Genomic DNA, 19,660 nt, shown 5'->3' with positions numbered 1-19,660 from the left:
TGTGCAAACAAACATTAGTTTGCCAAATCTTTAAGTATGTGAAGGACTGACCTATGATGGGAAGGTAGAGAAAGATTAGGCCTAACTGCATTCATTAGAAATAGCCTACGGTGGAGAAGAAACACACCCAAGAACTTTACATCCTCCTCTGCAGTACACTGCAAATTGATTAGAATATCCCTTCTAACTACTGCTCCTGCCTTTCCTAAGGAAGGAAATCTATTGCAGATGAATAGTTTAGTGACTTAAAAGATAACGTGAGAGAGGAGCTCTGCGTAATTAAATTTAAAAAACAGTGTTTTCTCAAACCAGGAAAGTAATTTATAACAGGATAGGCTGACTTGATCAAGTTTTCTTATAGAGTCTTTTTCTTATAGACTGATATGGTTTGTATGCCTCTGATACTTCTCTGCAAAAATTCTCTGCAAAATAAAGACATTCTACTTTGACTTCAGGGAAATATTTTTATGTATCTCTCCATTGAAGATACAGTCTCGTATGTCAAAGATTTTCCTATTTATTTTACGAATCTCTCCACCTGGTAGATACATTATGTTTCATCCCGTTTTATTTTTTGAAAGAAAAAATGTTATAAAGATTGATCATTTCTTAAAGCGTTCCTGCTGGGGGAATTCCATACCTCAAGTCTGGAGGTAGGAACAATGAAGAGGAGAAACCTCTAGCATTGTGCTATCCTTCCAGTTGTGGTCTAGTGAAGTTCACCCTCATCACTTACAGGCTCTTAAAAGAACAAAATTCAACAGAGTAAATTTGAAGATCTACTTGGCTTTATTCAACTATTCATGAACCAGGCAGCATCCCATCTAGCAACTAGCAGGGCACTCTGAGGAAGGCGCTATAAGAAGGAAGGCTTTTACAGAAAGGAGGATGGGCCAAGGAAGGCTTAGCAAAAGAAAAGAAAGGGTTATTTGGGGGTCAGGTCATCTTCTTTTGTGGGGGAAGGGAACAAGGGTTTTATCATGCAGTTTACCTAGTGTGGATCAGGAAGTTTCAGGTTGATTGTTTTAAAGGTCACATTTCTGGAAAGGGTTGAAACTGCAATTAAATCTTGATTTGCTGTGGGTAGGGAGCAAATGACTTCATTTGGGGCGTTAATTTCTTTTTTTAAATTTTATTTATTTATTTTTGGCTGCATTGGGTCTTTGTTGCTATGTGCAGGCTTTCTCTAGCTGTGGTGAGCGGGGGCTACTCTTCGTTGCAGTGCACGGGCTTCTCATTGTGGTGGCGTCTCTTTTGGGGAGCACAGGCTCTAGGCGCATGGGCTTCAGTAGTTGTGGCACTCAGTTAAGATGACTTAGTTGCTCCATGGCATGTGGGATCTTCCCGGACCAGGGCTCGAACCCGTGTCCCCAGCATTGGCAGGCGGATTCTTAACCACTGTGCCACCAGGGAAGTCCCATTAATTTCTTTTTAACGAGGTCTTGTGTAGGAAAAAATCTTTTCACAAGGATGGCTGAGGAGCTGTCCCTACTCACTCAATAGTTTCCATTAAATGTATTAAAGTTACGGCATTTCCTTCAGGGATACACTCAAATGCAACAGGTCTAGGTGGACGCTTCCTCATCTCCCATTACATTGGCTCCTCTTCTTTTCTCTCATTTTTACTACCTTTCTGTCAACCCCAAAAGTAAAAACATGACTCCTACCTTTTCCTCAAAAGTAAAAACCTGACTCCTACCTTTTCCTCAATCTCCACGTTAAACAGTAAGGAATGCTCAAACATGCATCTTCTTCTAACCTCAGCGAGTGCGTGCACGTGCACGCACACACACATACACACACACACACACTCCTCTTCTCAGGCCTTTATTACCTGTTGCTTGGGTTCTTACAAGCTGGTCTTCATACCTCCATTCTCTTCATGTCCAGCCATCCTACAGATCCTGTGATTTGTGTGTAGGAGCGTTATCAGAAAGTGCTCACAGAAACATCTGTGAGGGAATAAAGGAAGCAGGATTGGGCAGATGGAAATGTAAAATTGCAACATGGTTGCAACAGAGGCCTTAACCAATTCCACAGGGAACTCTGAAGGGCTGGACCTTCAGAGATATCCACAATTGAGGCAAGTGGGCTGGGCCCTTGTAATCCCACAGAGAACTGTCATTAGAGGTGGGCTGCCTATGGAGATGTAAGCATAATCTTGGGCAAGGTAGCTCTCTTTAGCCACCATGCCGTCCTCAGGCTATGGCTGTAGCATTTGTCCATTTACCATCAAAACTGTGCATAAGAATACCAAAAAATTCCCCAGTTGGTCACCTGGGGCCCTAAATAGACTGCATACTGGCCCAGAGAATGGCACTTGCAGGATATTGTCTCTGAAAGCTCTCAGTTGGTGATACTGTTTGAGGCCTTGTGGGCAGGAAAGGCAAACCCTACCTGGAATATGGGGCACTTCTAGTCAAGATGAATTGTTGACCCTTCCAGTGTGGAGGGAATCCACTGTAATAAATCTGCTAAGAGGCGAATTGATCTTTTCAAGAGATAGTAACAGGGACTCAGCATGGGTTTCTGTCGTTGGCAGGGGGCACATTTGTCAGTGGTAGTAACTGAATCAACCCTGGTGATTGGGAGCCTGTGCAATTGGGCCCATGAGTATCCTCTATGGCTTTTTAAAAATATAAACTGATTGTACTAGCACTTATTTTTCCAGTGGCAAAGGTAGGCTGACATCAGATGGCTAGGCCATTCTGTCTACTTGGGGGTTAAGTGCCTCTTCTGTGGGTGTTTGTTTTCTGGTGGTGATAACATGTGACACAAAGATCTTTACCGTTTGTATTCTCTCCCATTTGTCTGTCCACATGCCTTCTCCCCAAACTTGTACACAATCTCCCCATCTTTCTCCTTCATGCCCCTGCCAAGTCAATCATCACTGCCATGGGTTTATATTCTTTCCTTGGCCTACTGCTCTTTTCATACAAAGTGGATGACCAGTACACTATCCAAAGATTCCCCATCACTAGCTTGCTTACATTCTCTTCTTATTCTTATGCTCAACTCCAGATATACCCCTTCTATCTTAAGATGGATTGATGCTGGGAAAGGCAGTCTTGGTAGGTCTGACAGAATGATGAACTGTTCTGGCCTCATAGTCACCTGATGTTTCACAGTCAAATCTCCATCTCTACTAGGGCCCCGTATATATTGGGATACATATATTATAGTATGTTTGTCGAATGGTGTATAATTTTGTGTTATAGATGGCATGACCCTAGGATCTACTTGTGATTCTCCTATGGCTGCTTTCCATGAATTCCACACAGTGTCTTTTCCCACCAGAGGTACAGTAGGGTCTCCTGGGTTGTATGAGTCATATGGCCTGAGTGGCAAGGCTATTGACACCACCGACTGGACCTGTGCAGGGCATGTCCTTGCTCCAGGTCTCACTCAAAGCTGGCAGCATTATGGGTCACTCAGTAAATGAGCAGAGCAGTGTTTCCAGTTGGGGAATGTGCTGACTCCAGAATTCAATAAAGAAGTTTTGTGTTTCTTTTTTCATGGTCAGAGGGACAAGATGTAATAATCTGTACTTTACTTTGGTAAGATATCTTAGGCTCCCCCACTAGTTTCCTGAACATTTCACTGATCTGGCAGGTCCTCCATCTTTAGAATGCACATATCTTACCAAGGCCTCCAATGTACTTGCCAAGGTCCTTTCTTATTTTGTTCAATTAATGTGATCTCTTCTGCCCACTGAGATATTCTGCAGAGTGCCTAGATGGTCTAGGTTCCTTTGGATTATATTAAGACAGACAGCAGGATAGTTAACATCCCTGGGACATGACTATAACTTTATACTGATGTTTGTCCCACATGAATGTAAATTGCTTCTAGCCCTCCTTCCAGATAGGGTAAAAAAAAAATATTCCTCAGATTAGTAACCTTATACCAAGTACCCAAGGCCATGGTATCCAGTTTTAGCTACATCTGGCACAACAATTGGGCCTACTACTTGGTTGATTTTGCATTATCCCACGTTTATTCTGTGGGATCCATCTAATTTTTGTAGGACCCAGACTAGTGAATTAATGGAGATTCAATGTGGACACCATTTCTGTATCCTTCAGGTTTTTTAAGTTAGCAGTCTTCTCTTCCATTCCTGGGAAGCAATTTTATATTCTCAACTGGGAAATTTCAGAGGCTTCCACTTGGCCTTCTCTAGTGTCATAGTTCTTGCTTCATAGGCCAAGGAACCAATGTTGAGGAGATGACCATGGATCAAGTAGATGCACTCTGAGTCAAACCTGTTTATTATCTGGACCCCATAAGCCTCACTCTAAAAAAACAAGTCAAGGATGGGTAATCAGGCTGTTAGCCCTGATTATCTATTCATGATTTCTTTTGATTTACAAAATTTAACAATATTTTTATTGTCTGTCCATTTATATTGCCCATAGGGGTGCCACGTTCTATTAACTTAGTGGTTCTCAAGTTGTGATTTCAAACTACCAGCATCAGTATCAAAAGAGAGCTTATTTATAATGTAGTTTATCAAGTTCCACCTCAGACCTACTGAATCAGAAATCTGGAGGGTGAGGTCCAGCAAGTTGTGTTTTAGAAAATCTCCAGATGATTTTGGTGCATGCTCAAGTTTGAGAATAATTATCTTAACCATTACCTTAGCTCTCTTTGAGTCAGGACTCTCTGGCATCCACTCTCAGTTTTTTCCTTTAACATCCTTATTGGAATATAACTGCTTTACAATGGTGTGTTAGTTTCTGCTTTATAACAAAGTGAATCAGCTATACATATACATATATCCCCATATCTCCTCCCTCTTGCGTCTCCCTCCCACCCTCCCTATCCCACCCCTCTAGGTGGTCACAAAGCACTGAGCTGATCTCCCTGTGCTATGCAGCTGCTTCCCACTAGCTATCTATTTTACGTTTGGTAGTGTATATATGTCCATGCCTCTCTCTCACTTCATCCCAACTTACCCTTCCCACTAGCCATGTCCTCAAGTCCATTCTCTATGTCTGCATCTTTATTCCTGTCCTGCCTCTAGGTTTTTCAGAACCATTTTTTTCTCTTAGATTCCATATATATGTGTTAGCATACAGTATTTGTTTTTCTCTTTCTGACTTACTTCACTCTGTATGACAGTCTCTAAGCCCAACTACCTCACTACAAATAACTCAATTTCGTTTCTTTTTATGGCTGAGTAATATCCCATTGTATATATGTGCCACATCTTCTTTATCCATTCATCTGTCGATGGACACTTAGGTTGTTCCATGTCTTGGCTATTGTAAATAGAGCTGCAATGAATATTGTGGTACATGACTCTTTTTTAAAAAAATTATTTATTTTTGGCTGTGTTGGGTCTTTGTTTCTGTGCGAGGGCTTTCTCTAGTTGTGGCAAGTGGGGGCCACTCTTCATCGCAGTGTGTGGGCCTCTCACTATCATGGCCTCTCTTGTTGCAGAGCACAGGCTCCAGACGCGCAGGCTCAGTAGTTGTGGCTCACAGGCCCAGTTGCTCCACGGCATGTGGGATCTTCCCAGACCAGGGCTCAAACCCGTGTCCCCTGCACCGGCAGGCAGATTCTCAACCACTGCATCACCATGGAAGCCCCCATGACTCTTTTTGAAATATGGTTTTCTCAGGATATATGCCCAATACTGGGATTGCTGGGTTGTATGGTAGTTCTATTTTTAGTATTTTAAGGAACCCCATACTGTTCCTCATAGTGAGTGTATCAATTTACATTCCCACCAACACTGCAAGAGGTTGCCCTTTTCTCCACACCCTCTCCAGCATTTATTGTCTGTAGATTTTTTGATGATGGCCATTCTGCCTGGTGTGAGGTGACACCTCATTGCAGTTTTGATTTGCCTTTCTCTAATGATTAGTGATGCTGAGCATCATTTCATGTGTTTGTTGGCAATTTGTATGTCTTCTTTGGAGAAATGTCTATTTAGGTCTTCTGCCCATTTTTGGACTGGATTTTTTTGTTTTTTTGATATTGAGCTGCCTGAGCTGCCTGTATATTTTAGAGATTAATCCTTTGTCAGTTGCTTCATTTGCAAATATTTTCTCCCATTCTGAGGGTTGTCTTTTGGTCTTGTTTATGGTTTCCTTTGCTGTGCAAAAGCTTTTAAGTTTCATTAAGTCCCATTTCTTTTCGTTTTTATTTCCATTTCTCTAGGAGGTGGGTCAAAAAGGATCTTGCTGTGATGTATGTCATAGAGTGTTCTGCCTATGTTTTCCTCTAAGAATTTTATAGTGTCTGGCCTTACATTTAAGTCTTCAATCCATTTTGAGTTTAGTTTAGTGTATGGTGTTAGGGAGTGTTCTAATTTCATTCTTTTACATGTAGCTGTCCATTTTTCCCAGTACCACTTATTGAAGAGGCTGTCTTTTCTCCATTGCATATTCTTGCCTCCTTTATCAAAAAGAAGGTGACCATATGTGTGTGGGTTTATCTCTGGGCTTTCTATCCTGTTCCATTGATACATATTTCTGTTTTTGTGCCAGTACCATACCGTCTTGATTACCGTAGCTTTGTAGTATAGTCTGACGTCAGGGAGCCTGATTCCTCCAGGTCTGTTTTTCTTTCTCAAGATTGCTTTGGCTATTTGGGTTCTTTTGTGTTTCCATACACATTTTGAAATTTTTTTGTTCTAGTTCTGTTTAAAATGCCATTGGTAGCTTGATAGGGATTACATTGAATCTGTAGATTGCTTTGGTAGTATTTCACAATATTAATTATTCAAATCCAAGAACATGGTATATCTCTCCATCTGTTTGTATCATCTTTAATTTCTTTCATCAGTGTCTTACAGTTTTCTGCATACAGGACTTTTGTTTCCTTAGGTAGGATTGTTTCGTAGGTATTTTATTCTTTTTGTTGCAGTGGTAAATGGGAGTGTTTCCTTAATTGCGCTTTCAGATTTTTCATCATTAATATGTAGGAATGCAAGAGATTTCTGTGCATTAATTTTGTATCCTGCTACTTTACCAAATTCATTGATTAGCTCTAGTAGTTTTCTGGTAGCATGTTTAGGATTCTCTATGTATAGTATCATGTCATCTGCATGCAAACAGTGACAGCTTTACTTCTTCTTTTCCAAATTGGATTCCTTTTATTTCTTTTCTTCTCTGATTTCTGTGGCTAAAACTTCCAAAACTATGTTGAATAAGAGTGGTGAGAGTGGGCAACTTGTCTTTTTCCTGATCTTAGTGGAAATGATTACAGTTTTTCACCACTGAGAATGATGTTGGCTGTGGGTTTGTCATATATAGCCTTTATTTTGTTGAGGAAAGTTCCCTCTATGCCTGCTTTCTGGAGAGTTTTTTTTTTATCATAAATGTGTGTTGAATTCTTCAAAAGATTTTTCTGCATCTATTGAGATGATCATATGGTTTTTCTCCTTCAGTTTGTTAATATGGTTTATCACATTGATTGATTTGTGTATATTGAAGAATCCTTGCATCCCTGAAATAAACCCCACTTGATCATGGTGTATAATACTTTTAATGTGCTGTTGGATTCTGTTTGCTAGTATTTTATTGAGGATTTTTGCATCTATGTTTATCAGTGATATTGGCCTGTACTTTTCTTTCTTTGTGACATCTTTGTCTGGTTTTGGTATCAGGATGATGGTGGCCTCGTAGAATGAGTTTGGGAGTGTTCCTCCCTCTGCTATATTTTGCAAGAGTTTGAGAAGGATAGGTGTTAGTTCTTCTCTAAATGTTTGATAGAATTCGCCTGTGAAGCCATCTGGTCCTGGGCTTTTGTTTGTTTGAAGATTTTTAATCACAATTTCAATTTCAGTGCTTGTGATTGGTCTGTTTATATTTTCTGTGCCTTCCTGGTTCAGTCTCCAAAGGTTGTGCTTTTCTAAGAATTTGTCCATTTCTTTGTGGTTGTCCATTTTATTGGCATAGAGTTGCTCGTAGTAATCTCTCATGATCCCTTGTATTTCTGCAGTGTCAGCTTTTACTTCTCTCCTTTTTCATTTCTAATTCTATTGATTTGAGTCTTCTCCCTTTTTTTCTTGATGAGTCTTGCTATTGGTTTATTAATATTGTTTATCTCCTCAAAGAACCAACTTTTAGTTTTATTGGTATTTGCTATTGTTTCCTTCATTTCTTTTTCATTTATTTCTGATCTGATATTTATGATTTTTTTCCTATTGCTCACTTTGGGGTTTTTTTGTTCTTCTTTCTCTAATTGTTTTAGGTGTAAAGATAGGTTGGTTATTTGAGATGTTTCTTGTTTCTTGAGTTAGGATTTTATTGCTATAAACTTCCCTCTTAGAACTGCTTTTGCTGCATCCCATAGGTTTTGGGCTGTCATGTTTTCATTGTCATTTGTTTCTAGGTATTTTTTGATTTCCTCTTTGATTTCTTCAGTGATCTCTTAGTTATTTAGTAGTGTGTTGTTTAACCTCCATGTGTTTGTATTCTGTGCAGATTTTTTTCCTGTAATTGATATCTATTCTCATAACGTTGTGGTCGGAAAAGATACTTGATATGATTACAATTTGCTTAAATTTACCAAGGCTTGATTTGTGACCCAAGATATGACCTATCCTGGAGAATACTAGCTGTGGCGCACTGGCCCCCTTCAGGTTGTCTTCATGCAGCCAACCCCAGTCTTCTCCCTGTGGTCTGACCTCCGAAGTCTGAGCCTCAGCTCCCAGCCCCCGCCCTCCCCAGCAGGTGAGCAGACAAGCCTCTCAGGCTGGTGAGTGCTGGTTGGCTCCAATCTTCTGTGCGGGGATCTCTGTCCTTTGCCCTTTGCACCCCTGTTGCTGCACGCTCCTTCGTGGCTCTGAGCTTCACCCACCCCCCACCCACCCAACGTCTCCTCCAGTAAAAGGGCTTCCTAGTGTGTGGAAACGTTTCCTCTTTCACAGCTCCCTCCCAGAGGTTCAGGTCCTGTCCCTATTCTTTTGTCTCTGTTTTTTCTTTTTTTCTTTTGCCCTACCCTGGTATGTGGGGATTTTCTTGCCTTTTGGGAAGTCTGAGGTCTTCTGCCAGCATTCAGTAGGTGCTCTGTTGGAGTTGTTCCACATGAAGATGTATTTCTGATGTGTTTTTGGGGAGGATGGTGATCTCCACCTTTTACTCCTCTGCCATCTTGAAGGTCTCCTCCCACTCTCACCTTTTGAGTTGTATGAGTTATTTTTATATTTTGGATATTAACCCCTTATTGATACATCATTTGCAAATATCTTCTCCCATGCAGTGGGCAGGCTTTTTATTTTGTTGATATTTTCCTTTGCTGTACACGAGCTTTTTAGTTTGATGTAGTCCCACTTGTCTATTTTTTTTGTTTGTTTCCTTTGCCTAAGGAGACATATCCAAAAAATATTGCTAAGATCCATGTGAAAGAACTTACTCCATGCTTTTTTTCTAAAAAATTTCTGGTTTTGGGTCTTACATTTAAGTCTCTAATCCATTTTGAGTTTATTTTTATATATGGTGTGAGAAAGTAGTCCAGTTTGAGGCTTCTGCATGTTGCTGTCCAGTTTTCCCAACACGACTTGTTGGAGAGGTTGTCTTTTCCCCATAGTAGTTCTTGCCTCCTTTGTCCTAGATTAACTGACCATGTAAGTGTGGGTTTATTCCTGGGATCTCTGTTTAGTTTCATTGATCTATGTGTCTGTTTGGGGGTAAGTACCATACTGTTTTGATTGCTGTAGCTTTATAGTATAGGTTGAAATCAGCAAGTGTGATATTTCAATCTTTGTTCTTTTTTTTCAAGATTGCTTTGGCTATTCTGGGTTACCTGTGGTTCCATATAAATTTTAGGACTATTTGTTCTAGTTCTGTGAAAAATCTCATCAGTATTTTGATAGGGATTGCATTGAATCTGTAGATTGCCTTGGGTTGTATGGTCATTTTAGCAATATTAGTTCCTCCAGTTCATGAGCATATTATATCTTTCCATCTGTTTGTGTCATTTCCAATTTCTTTCATCAGTGTCTTTTACTTTTCTGAGTACAGATTTTTTACCTCCTTGGTTAGATTTATTCGTAAGTATTTTATTCTTTTTTATGCAATTGTAATGGGATTGTTTTCTTAATTTTTATTTCTGATAGTTTGTTGTTAGTGTATAGAAACAAAAAGAGATTTATGTATATTAATTTTGTATCCTGCAACTTTATTGAACTCATTGATGACTTCTAATCTTTTTTGGTGGTGTCTTTAGGATTTTCTATGTATAGTATCATGTCATCTACAAACAGTGATGATTTTACTTTTTTCTTTCCAATTTGGGTTCCTTTTGTTTCTTTTTCTTGTCTTGTTGTTGTGGCTAGGACTTCAAATACTATGATGAATAAAAGTAGTGGGAGTTACCATACTTGTCTTGTTTCAGATCTTAGAGGAAATGTTTTCAGCTTTTCACCATTGAGCATGATGTTGGCTGTGGTTTTGCCATATATAGCCTTTATTACATTGAAAGTTTATATCTCTATACCTACTCTGTTGAGAATTTTTATTGAAAATGGATGTTGAATTTTATCAAAACCTTTTTCTGGATCTATTGAGATGATTATATGATTTTTATTCTTCAGTTGTTAATGTGGTGTATCACTTTGATTTATTTGTGAATATTGAAATATTCTTGCATCCCTGACATTTATCGAACTTGATCATGGTGTATGATCCTTTTAATGTATTGTTGAATTTATTTGCTAAAATTTTGTTGAGAATTTTTGCATCAATGTTCATCAGTCATATTGGCTTGTAATTTTTTTTTTCATTGTGCGTTTGGTGTTTGTATCAGAATGATGCTGGCTTTGTAGAATGAACTTGGAAGCATTACTTCCTCTTCAACTTTTTGGTATAGTTTAAGAAATATAGGCATTACCTCTTCTTTAAATGTTTGGTAGAATTCACCTATGAATTAATCTAATTTTGCACTTTTGTATTTTTAGGATTTTTTTTTGACTACTGATTCAATTTCATTACTAGTAAACACTCTGTTTATGTTTTCAATTTCTTCCTGATTCTGTCTTGGAAGAGTGTACATTTCTAGGAATTTATCCATTTCTTCTAGACTGTCCTTTGTTGGCACATAATTTTTTTGTAGTAATCTCTTGTGATCTTTTGTATATCTGTGGTGTTGTAACTTCTCCTCTTTCATTTCTTATTTTATTATTTGGGCCCTCTTTTTTTTCTTGATGAGTCTGGCTAATGGTTTATCAATTTTGATTATCTTTTCAAAGAACCAACTCTTGAACCAGTTTCATTGATCTTTTCTATTTTTTTGTCTCTATTTCATTTGTTTCAGTTCCAATCTTTATTGTTTCTTTTCTTTTACTAACATAGGATTTTGTTTGTTCTTTGTTTTCTAATTACTTTAGTTGTAAGGTTAGAGTGTTTATTTGAGATGTTTCTTGTTTCCTGTGGTAGGCTTGTATCATTATAATTTTTCCTTCCAGGACAGATTTTGCTGCATCCCATAGCTTTTGAATCATTGTGTTTTCATTTTGTTTTGTCTCCAAGTATTTTTTGATTTCCTCTTCAACTTTTTCAGTGATCCATTCGTTGTTTAGTAGCATATTGGTTAGCCTGTACATGTTTGTTTTTTGTAGTTTCTTTTCTTGTCCTTGATGTAGTCTCATACTGTGGTGTTTGGAAAAGATGCTTTATATGATTTCAGTCTTCTTCAATTTATTGGGACTTGTTTTGTGGCCTAGCATGTGATCTATCCTGGAGAATGTTGCAAGTGCTTTTGAAAAGAATGTCCATTCTGCTATTTTTGGATGGAATGTTCTGTAGATATCTATTAAGTCCACTGACTCATGTGTCACTTAAGACCACATTGCATGAGAGGTGGAGTCAAGATGGTGGTGTGGGAAGACACGGATTTAGCATCTCCCCAGAACTGGGGTGCCTGCCAGCCACTGGTGGGGAACTCTGACGCCCAAGGAGATGGGAGAAACCCCAAAGTGAACCGGTAGGACATAGGGGGACTGAGGAGGGAGAAGTGGAGGCCAGACAGGATCGGCACCCCTGAGCCCAGGGAGGTCAGGAGAGGCCGGGGGAGGGACTCTCCAGGAAGAGCAGGAGAGGAGTGGAGGGCGATTGCCTGGCCCACTTGGGCCAGGGACCCTGCTGAGCTCCCAAGACAGTGTTCCCCTTCCAAAGCCCCATCCAGGACACGTGGGTCCTGGGGGCATAGGAGGGAGGCTGGGGAGATCAGGAGAGGCAGAGGGGAGGAGCCATCTGGGAAGAGCAGGAGAGGAGCCGAGGGCGATTGCCCCACCCACTTGGGTACAGGAGCCTGCTAAGCTCCCAGGCTGGCCCCCTGCCCTCCGGAGCCACCTCCAGGCTAAGTAGGTCCATTCAGGCATAGGAGGTAGGTTGGGGAGATCAGGAGAGGCAGGTGGGAGGGGCCCTCCCAGATAAGAGGAGCAGGAGAGGAGAGAAGGGCGTTTGCCCCACCCACTCGAGCCCAGGAAGCCTGCTATGCTCCCAGATGAGGTCCCCTGCCCTCTGAGACCAGGGGTTGGGAGCAAATCTAGGCCCCTTCTGTTCCTTGAGCTTAAACCCCACTGTCCACAGCCCCCAGGGCCTTTTCCAGCCCTGTGAATCCTGAGCATTGGCCCTGCCCACCACCCAAACATCACCCTTACTTAGGCTCCACCATCCTTGGTAAAAGCCAAGGCCTTTACCCCCTTTTTTTTTCTTTTCCCTCCTCCTCTTTTTCACTATTGTGGTACTGATGTACCTTCCTCTTGATGATTCATCTTATTTTTATTTTTATATTCTTCCTAACATATCTGTAAGTTTCCTAATTTTATTTTTTACTTTGTTATTGTTCTTTTTCTTTTTCTTTTTCTTTTTTTTTTTTTTTTTTTTTGCTGCCCCAGGTGGTTTTTGGGATCTTGGTTCACGAACCTGGGGTCAGGCCAAAGCTCCTGCAGTGGGAGCTCCACGTCCGAACCACTGGACTAACAGAGAACCTCAGACCCCAGGGAATATTCATCGGAGTGAGGTCTCACAGAGTTCCTCATCTCAGCACCAAGACTCACCTCTACCCAATAGGCTACAAACTCATATGTTGGAGGCCTCAGGCCAAACAACCAGTAAGACAGGAACACAATCCCACTCATAAAAAAAGAAAAAAAAATTGACATGGCAAAAAACATATCTTACCAATGAAGGAGCAAGGTAAAAACCTACAAGACCAAATAAATGAAGAGGGAATAGGCAATCTACCTGAGAAGGAATTCAGAGTAATGATAGTAAAGATGATCCAGAATCTCAGATATAGAATGGAGGCACGGATAAATACAAGAGATGTTTAACAAACATCTAGAAGAAGTAAAGAACAAACAGAGATGAACAACACAATAACTGGAATGAAAAATTCACTAGAATGAATCAATAACAGAATAACGGAGGCAGAAGAATGAATAAGTGAGCTGGAAGAGAAAATGGTGGAAATAACTGCCGAGGAGCAGAATAAAGAAAAAAGAATGAAAAGAATTGAAGACAACCTCAAAGACCTCTGGAACAACACTAAATGATCCAACGTCTGAATTTTAGGGGTCCCAGAAGAAGAAGAGAAAAAGAAGGGGTTTGAGAAAATATTTGAAGAGATTATGGTCATAAACTTCCCTAACATGGGAAAGGAAACAGTAACCCAAGTCCAGGAAGCACAGAGAGTCCCATACAGGATAAACTCCAGGAGAAACACATCAAGGCACATATTAATCAAGCTAACAAAGATTAAATTCAGAGAAAAAATATTAAAAGCAGCAAGGGAAGAACAAAAAATAACATACAAAGGAATCCCCATAAGGTTATCACCTGATTTTTCAGTGGAAACTCTTCAAGCCATAAGGGAGTGGCAGGATATACTTAAAGTGATGAAAGAGAAAAATCTATAACCAAAATTACTCTACCCAGCAAGGATCTCATTCATATTCTATGGAGAAGACAAAAGCTTTTCAGACAAGCAAAAGTTAAGAGAATTCTGCAAGACCAAACCAGCTATACAACAACTGCTAAAGAAACTTCTCTAAGTGGGAAACACAAGAGGAGAAAAGACCCACAAAAACAAACCCAAGACAAATTAAGAAAGTAGTAATAGGAACATACATATTGATAATAAACTTGAATGTAAATGGATTAAATGCCCCAACCAAAAGACACAGGCTGGCTGAATGGATACAAAAACAAGAGCCATATATATGCTGTCTATAAGAGACCCACTTCAGACCTAGGGACACATACAGACTGAAAGTGAAGGGATGGAAAAAGATATTCCATGCAAATGCAAATCAAAAGAAACCTGGAGGGCTTCCCTGGTGGCGCAGTGGTTGAGAGTCCGCCTGCCGATGCAGGGGACACGGGTTCGTGCCCCTATCCCGGAAGATCCCACATGCCGCGCAGCGGCTGGGCCCGCGAGCCATGCCGCGGAGCCTGTGTGTCCGGAGCCTGTGCTCCGCAACGGGAGAGGCCACAGCAATGAGAGGCCCGCGTACAGCAAAAAAAAAAAAAAAAAAAAAAAAAAAAGAAACCTGGAGTAACAATACTCATATCAGATAAAATAGACTTTAAAATAAAGACTTTTACAAGAGATAAGGAGGGACACTACATAATGATCAAAGGATCAATCCAAGAAGAAAATATAACAATTACAAATGTTTATGCACCCAGCATAGGAACACCTCAGTACATAAGGCAAATGCTAACAAGCATGAAAGGAGAAATTGACAGTAACACAATAATATTAGGGGATTTTAACATCCCACTTACACCAATGGACAGGTCATCCAAACAGAAAATCTATTCTCCAGGATATATCACATCTTGGGTCACAAATCAAGCCTAGGAAAATTTAAGAAAATTGAAATTATATGAAACATCATTTCTAACCACAACACTATGAGACTGGAAACCAATTACAGGAAAAGAACTGTAAAAAACACAAATACATGGAGGCTAAATAGTGTGCTACTAAATAACCAAGAGATCACTAAAGAAATCATTGAAGAAATAAAAAAATACATAGAAACAAATACAATGAAAACACGATGACCCAAAACCTATGGGATGCAGCAAAAGCAGTTCTAAGATGGAAGTTACTAGCAATACAATCTCACCTCAAGAAACAAGAAAAATCTCAAATAAACAACCTAACCTTACACTTAAAACCACTAGAGAAAGACAAGCAAAGAAAGCCCTAAGTCAGTAGAAGGAAAGAAATCATAAATATCAGAGCAGAAATAAATGAAATAGAAATGAAGGAAACAATAGCAAAGATCAATAAAATTAAAAGCTGGTTCTTTGAGAAGATAAACAAAATTGATAAAACCTTAGCAAGACTCATCAAGTAAAAATGGAAAGCATGCAAATCAATAAAATTAGAAATGAAAAGGAGAAATCACAACTGACACTGAAGAAATAGAAAAGATTTTAAGAGACTACTACAAACAACTATATGCAAATAAAATGGACAACTATGAAGAAATGGACAAATGTTTTGAAAGGTACAATTTTCCAAGACTGAATGAAGAATTAGAAAATATAAACAGATATATCACAAGTAATGAAATTGAAACTATAATTAAAAATCTTCCAACAAACAAAAATCCAGGACATGGTGGCTTCACAGGTGAATTCTATCAAAGATTCAGAGAAGAGCTAACACCCATCCTTCTCAAAATCTTCCAAAAAATTGCAGATGGAGAAACACTCCCTAATTCATTCTGTGAAGCTACCATCACCCCGATACCAAAACCAGAAAAAGGTATCACAAAAAAAGAAAATTATAGACCAATATCACTGAAGAACATAGATGAAAAATCCTGAACAAAATATTAGCAAACAGAATCCAACAACACATTAAAAGGGTCATACATCATGATCAAGTGGGATTTATCCCAGGGATGCAAGGATTCCTGAATACACACGAATCAATCAATGTGATACACCACATTAACAAATTAAGGAGTAAAAACCATATGATCATCTCAATACATTTAGAAAAAGCTTTTGACAAAATTCAACACCGATTTATGATAAAAACTCTCCAGAAAATGGGCATAGAGGCAACCTACCTCAACATAATAAAGTCCATATACGACAAACCCACAACAAGCATCATACTCAATGGTGGAAATACTGAAAGCATTTTCACTAAGATCAGGAATAAGACAAGGATATCCACTCTCTCCACTCTTATTTAACATAGTTTTGGAAGTCCTAGCCACAGAAATAAGAAAATAAAAAGAAATAAAAGGACTACAAATTGGAAAAGAAGAAGTAAAACTGTCACTGTTTGCCGATGACATGATACTATACATAGAAAATCCTAAAGATGCCACCAGAAAACTACTGGAACTAATCAATGAATTTTGTAAGGTTTCAGGATACAAAATTAATGCACAGAAATCTCTGGCATTCCTATACATTAACAATGAAAAATCAGAAGAAAATATTAAGGAAACAATCCCATTTACCATTGCAACAAAAAGAATACAATACCTAGGAATAAACCTACCTAAGGAGGAGAAAGACTTGTACTCTGAAAAGTATAAAACACTGATGAAAGTAATCAAAGATGACATAAACAGATGGAGAAATATGCCATGTTCTTGGATTGGAAGAACCAATGTTGTGAAAATGACTATACTACCCAAAGCCATCTACAGATTCAATGCAATCCCTATCAAACTAACAATGGCATTTTTCACAGAATTAGAATAAAAAATTTTGAAATTCACATGGAAACACAAAAGACCCTGAATAGCTAAAGCAATCTTGAGAAAGAAAAATGGAGTTGTAGGAACCAGGTTCCCTGACTTCAAACTATACCACAAAGCTACAGTAATCAAGACAGTATGGTACTGGCAGAAAAACATAAATATAGATCAATGGTACGGGATAGAATGCCCAGAGATAAACTCATGCACATATGGGCACCTATTTTATGACAAAGGAGGCAAGAACATACGATGGGGAAACGACAGCCTCTTTAATAAGTGGTGATGGGAAGACTGGACAGCTACATGTAAAAAAATGAAATTAGAACACTACCTAGTGAGAAGCAGCCGCATAGCACAGGGAGATCAGCTTGGTACTTTGTGAGCACCTAGAGGTGTGGGATAGGGAGGGTGGGAGGGAGGGAGTTGCAAGAGGGAAGAGATATGGGGATATGTGTATATGTATAACTGATTCACTTTGTTATAAAGCAGAAACTAACACACCATTGTAAAGCAATTATGCTCCAATAAAGATGTTTAAGAAAAAAGAACACTACCTAACACCACACACAAAAATAAATTCCAAATGGATTAAAGACTTAAATGTAAGACCAGACACTAAAAATGCTTAGAGCAAAACGTAGGAAAAACACTGTGTGCCATAAACCATAGCAAGATATTTTTTGACAGAGTAAGAGAAATAAAGACAAAAATAAACAAATGGGACTTAATTAAACTTAAAAGCTTTTGCCCAGCAAAGGAAACCATAAACAAGATGAAAAGACAACCCTTAGAATGGGAGAAGATATTTGCAAATGAAACAACAAACAAAGGATTAATATCCAAAATATACAAACAGCTCATGGAGCTCAATATAAAAAAAAAACAAACAATCCAGTTAAAAAATGGAAGATCTAAATACACATTTCACCAAGGAAGACATACAGTTGGCCAAGAGGCACATGAAAAGATGCCCAACATCACTAATGATTAGAGAAATGCAAATCAAAACTACAATGAGGTATCACCTCACGCCAGTCAGAATGGCCATTATCAAATAATCTAAAAACTATAAATGCTGGAAAGCGTGTGGTGAAAAGGGAAGCCTCCTGCACTGTTGGTGGGAATGTAAATTGATACAACCACTATGGAAAACAGTATGGAGGTTCCTTAAAAAACTGAAAATAGAACTACCATATGACCCAGCAATCCCAGTACTGGGCATATATCCTGAGAAAACCATAATTCAAAAAGAGACATGTACCACAATGTTCATTGCAACACTGTTTACAATAGCCAGAATGTGGCACCAACCTAAATGTCCATTGACAGATGAAAGGATAAAGAAGATATGGCACATATATACAATGGAATATTACTCAGCCATAAAAACAAACGAAATTGAGTTATTTGTAGTGAGGTGGGTGTACCTAGAGTCTGTCATACAGAGTGAAGTAGTCAGAAAACAACAAATACCGTATGCTAACACATATATATGAATTCTAAAAAAAAAAAAATTGTACTGATGAACCTAGTTGAAGGTCAGGAATAAAGAGGTAGACATAGAAAATGGACTTGAGGAAAACGGGTCGGAGGTTGAAGGTGGGGTGAGGTGAGAGTAGCGTTGACATATATACACTACTGAATGCAAAATAGTTGGCTGGTGGGAAGCAGTAGCATAGCACAGGGAGATCAGCTCAGTGCTTTGTGATGACCTATAGGGGTGGGATAGGGAGGAGGGGAGAGATGCTCAAGAAGGCGGGTATATGGGGACATGTATATGCATATGGCTGATTCGCTTTGTTGTGCAACAGAAACTAACACAGTATTGTGAAGCAATTATTCTCCAATAAAGATGTTTAAAAAAAAAAAAGTACATGTACACCTTCCCTATAACCCAGCAATTCATTTCTAGAGAAATAAAAACAAACATCCAAAACAAGAAAGAAAGAAACGTCACTTTGATTCCCGTGTTCATTGTACCATTATTCCTAGTAGCCGAAATGTAGAAACAACTTGTGTCTATCAACAAATGAATGGATAAACGAAATGTAGTCTATACATACAATGGGATATTATTCACTTATGTAAAGGAATATATTTGTGATATATGCTACAACATGGATGAACTTGAAAATATGCTATGTGAAATAAGGCAGTGACAAAAAGACAATGTTGTATGATTCTATTTATATGAAATATCTAGATAGGCAAATACATAGAGATGGAAATTAGAGTAGAGTTTCCCAGTGGCTGGGAGAAGAGGGGGATGGGAGATATATTCTTATGCTTATAGTTTCTTTTGGAGGTGATTGAAAAGATTTGGAAACACAGAGCAGTGATGGTTGCACAACAGTGTGAATGGAATTAGTACACTGAATTGTATACTGAAAATGCTTTAAATGACATATTTTATGTCATATATATTTAATCACAATAAAAATTTTTAAACCCTCCCCCACAGTAAAAAGACTACATTGCCTTATTGATTTTCTGTCTAGATGATCTGTCCATTAATGTAAGTGGAGTGTTAAAGTCCTCTAGTGTTATTGTATTATTGTCAACTTCTCCCTTTATGTCTGTTAACATTTGCTTTATATATTTAGGTGATCCTGTATTGGGTGCATATATGTTAATGAATGTAATATCCTCTTCTTTATTCTCTTTATCATTATATAATGCCCTTGTTTGAGTTTTGTTGACTTTGTTTTAAAGTCTACTTTGTCTGATATGAGCATTGCTACCTCAGCTTTCTTGTCTTTTCCAGTTGCATGAAATATCTTTTTCAATCTCCTCACTTTCAGTCTTTGTGTTTCTTTAGCTCTGAAGTGAGTCTTTTGTAGGCAACATATATATGAGTCTTGATTTTTAAATCCATTTAACCACTCTATGTCTTTTGGTTGGAGCATTTAGTCCATTTAAAGTTAAAGCAATTATTAACAGGTATGTACTTACTGCCATTTTGTT

Source organism: Mesoplodon bidens (genome assembly GCF_964165515.1).
Source record: "Mesoplodon bidens genome assembly, chromosome: 7".
Lineage (NCBI taxonomy): Eukaryota > Metazoa > Chordata > Mammalia > Artiodactyla > Ziphiidae > Mesoplodon > Mesoplodon bidens.
The sequence above is the reverse complement of the archived record's forward strand: the minus strand, read 5'-3'. Positions refer to the sequence as shown.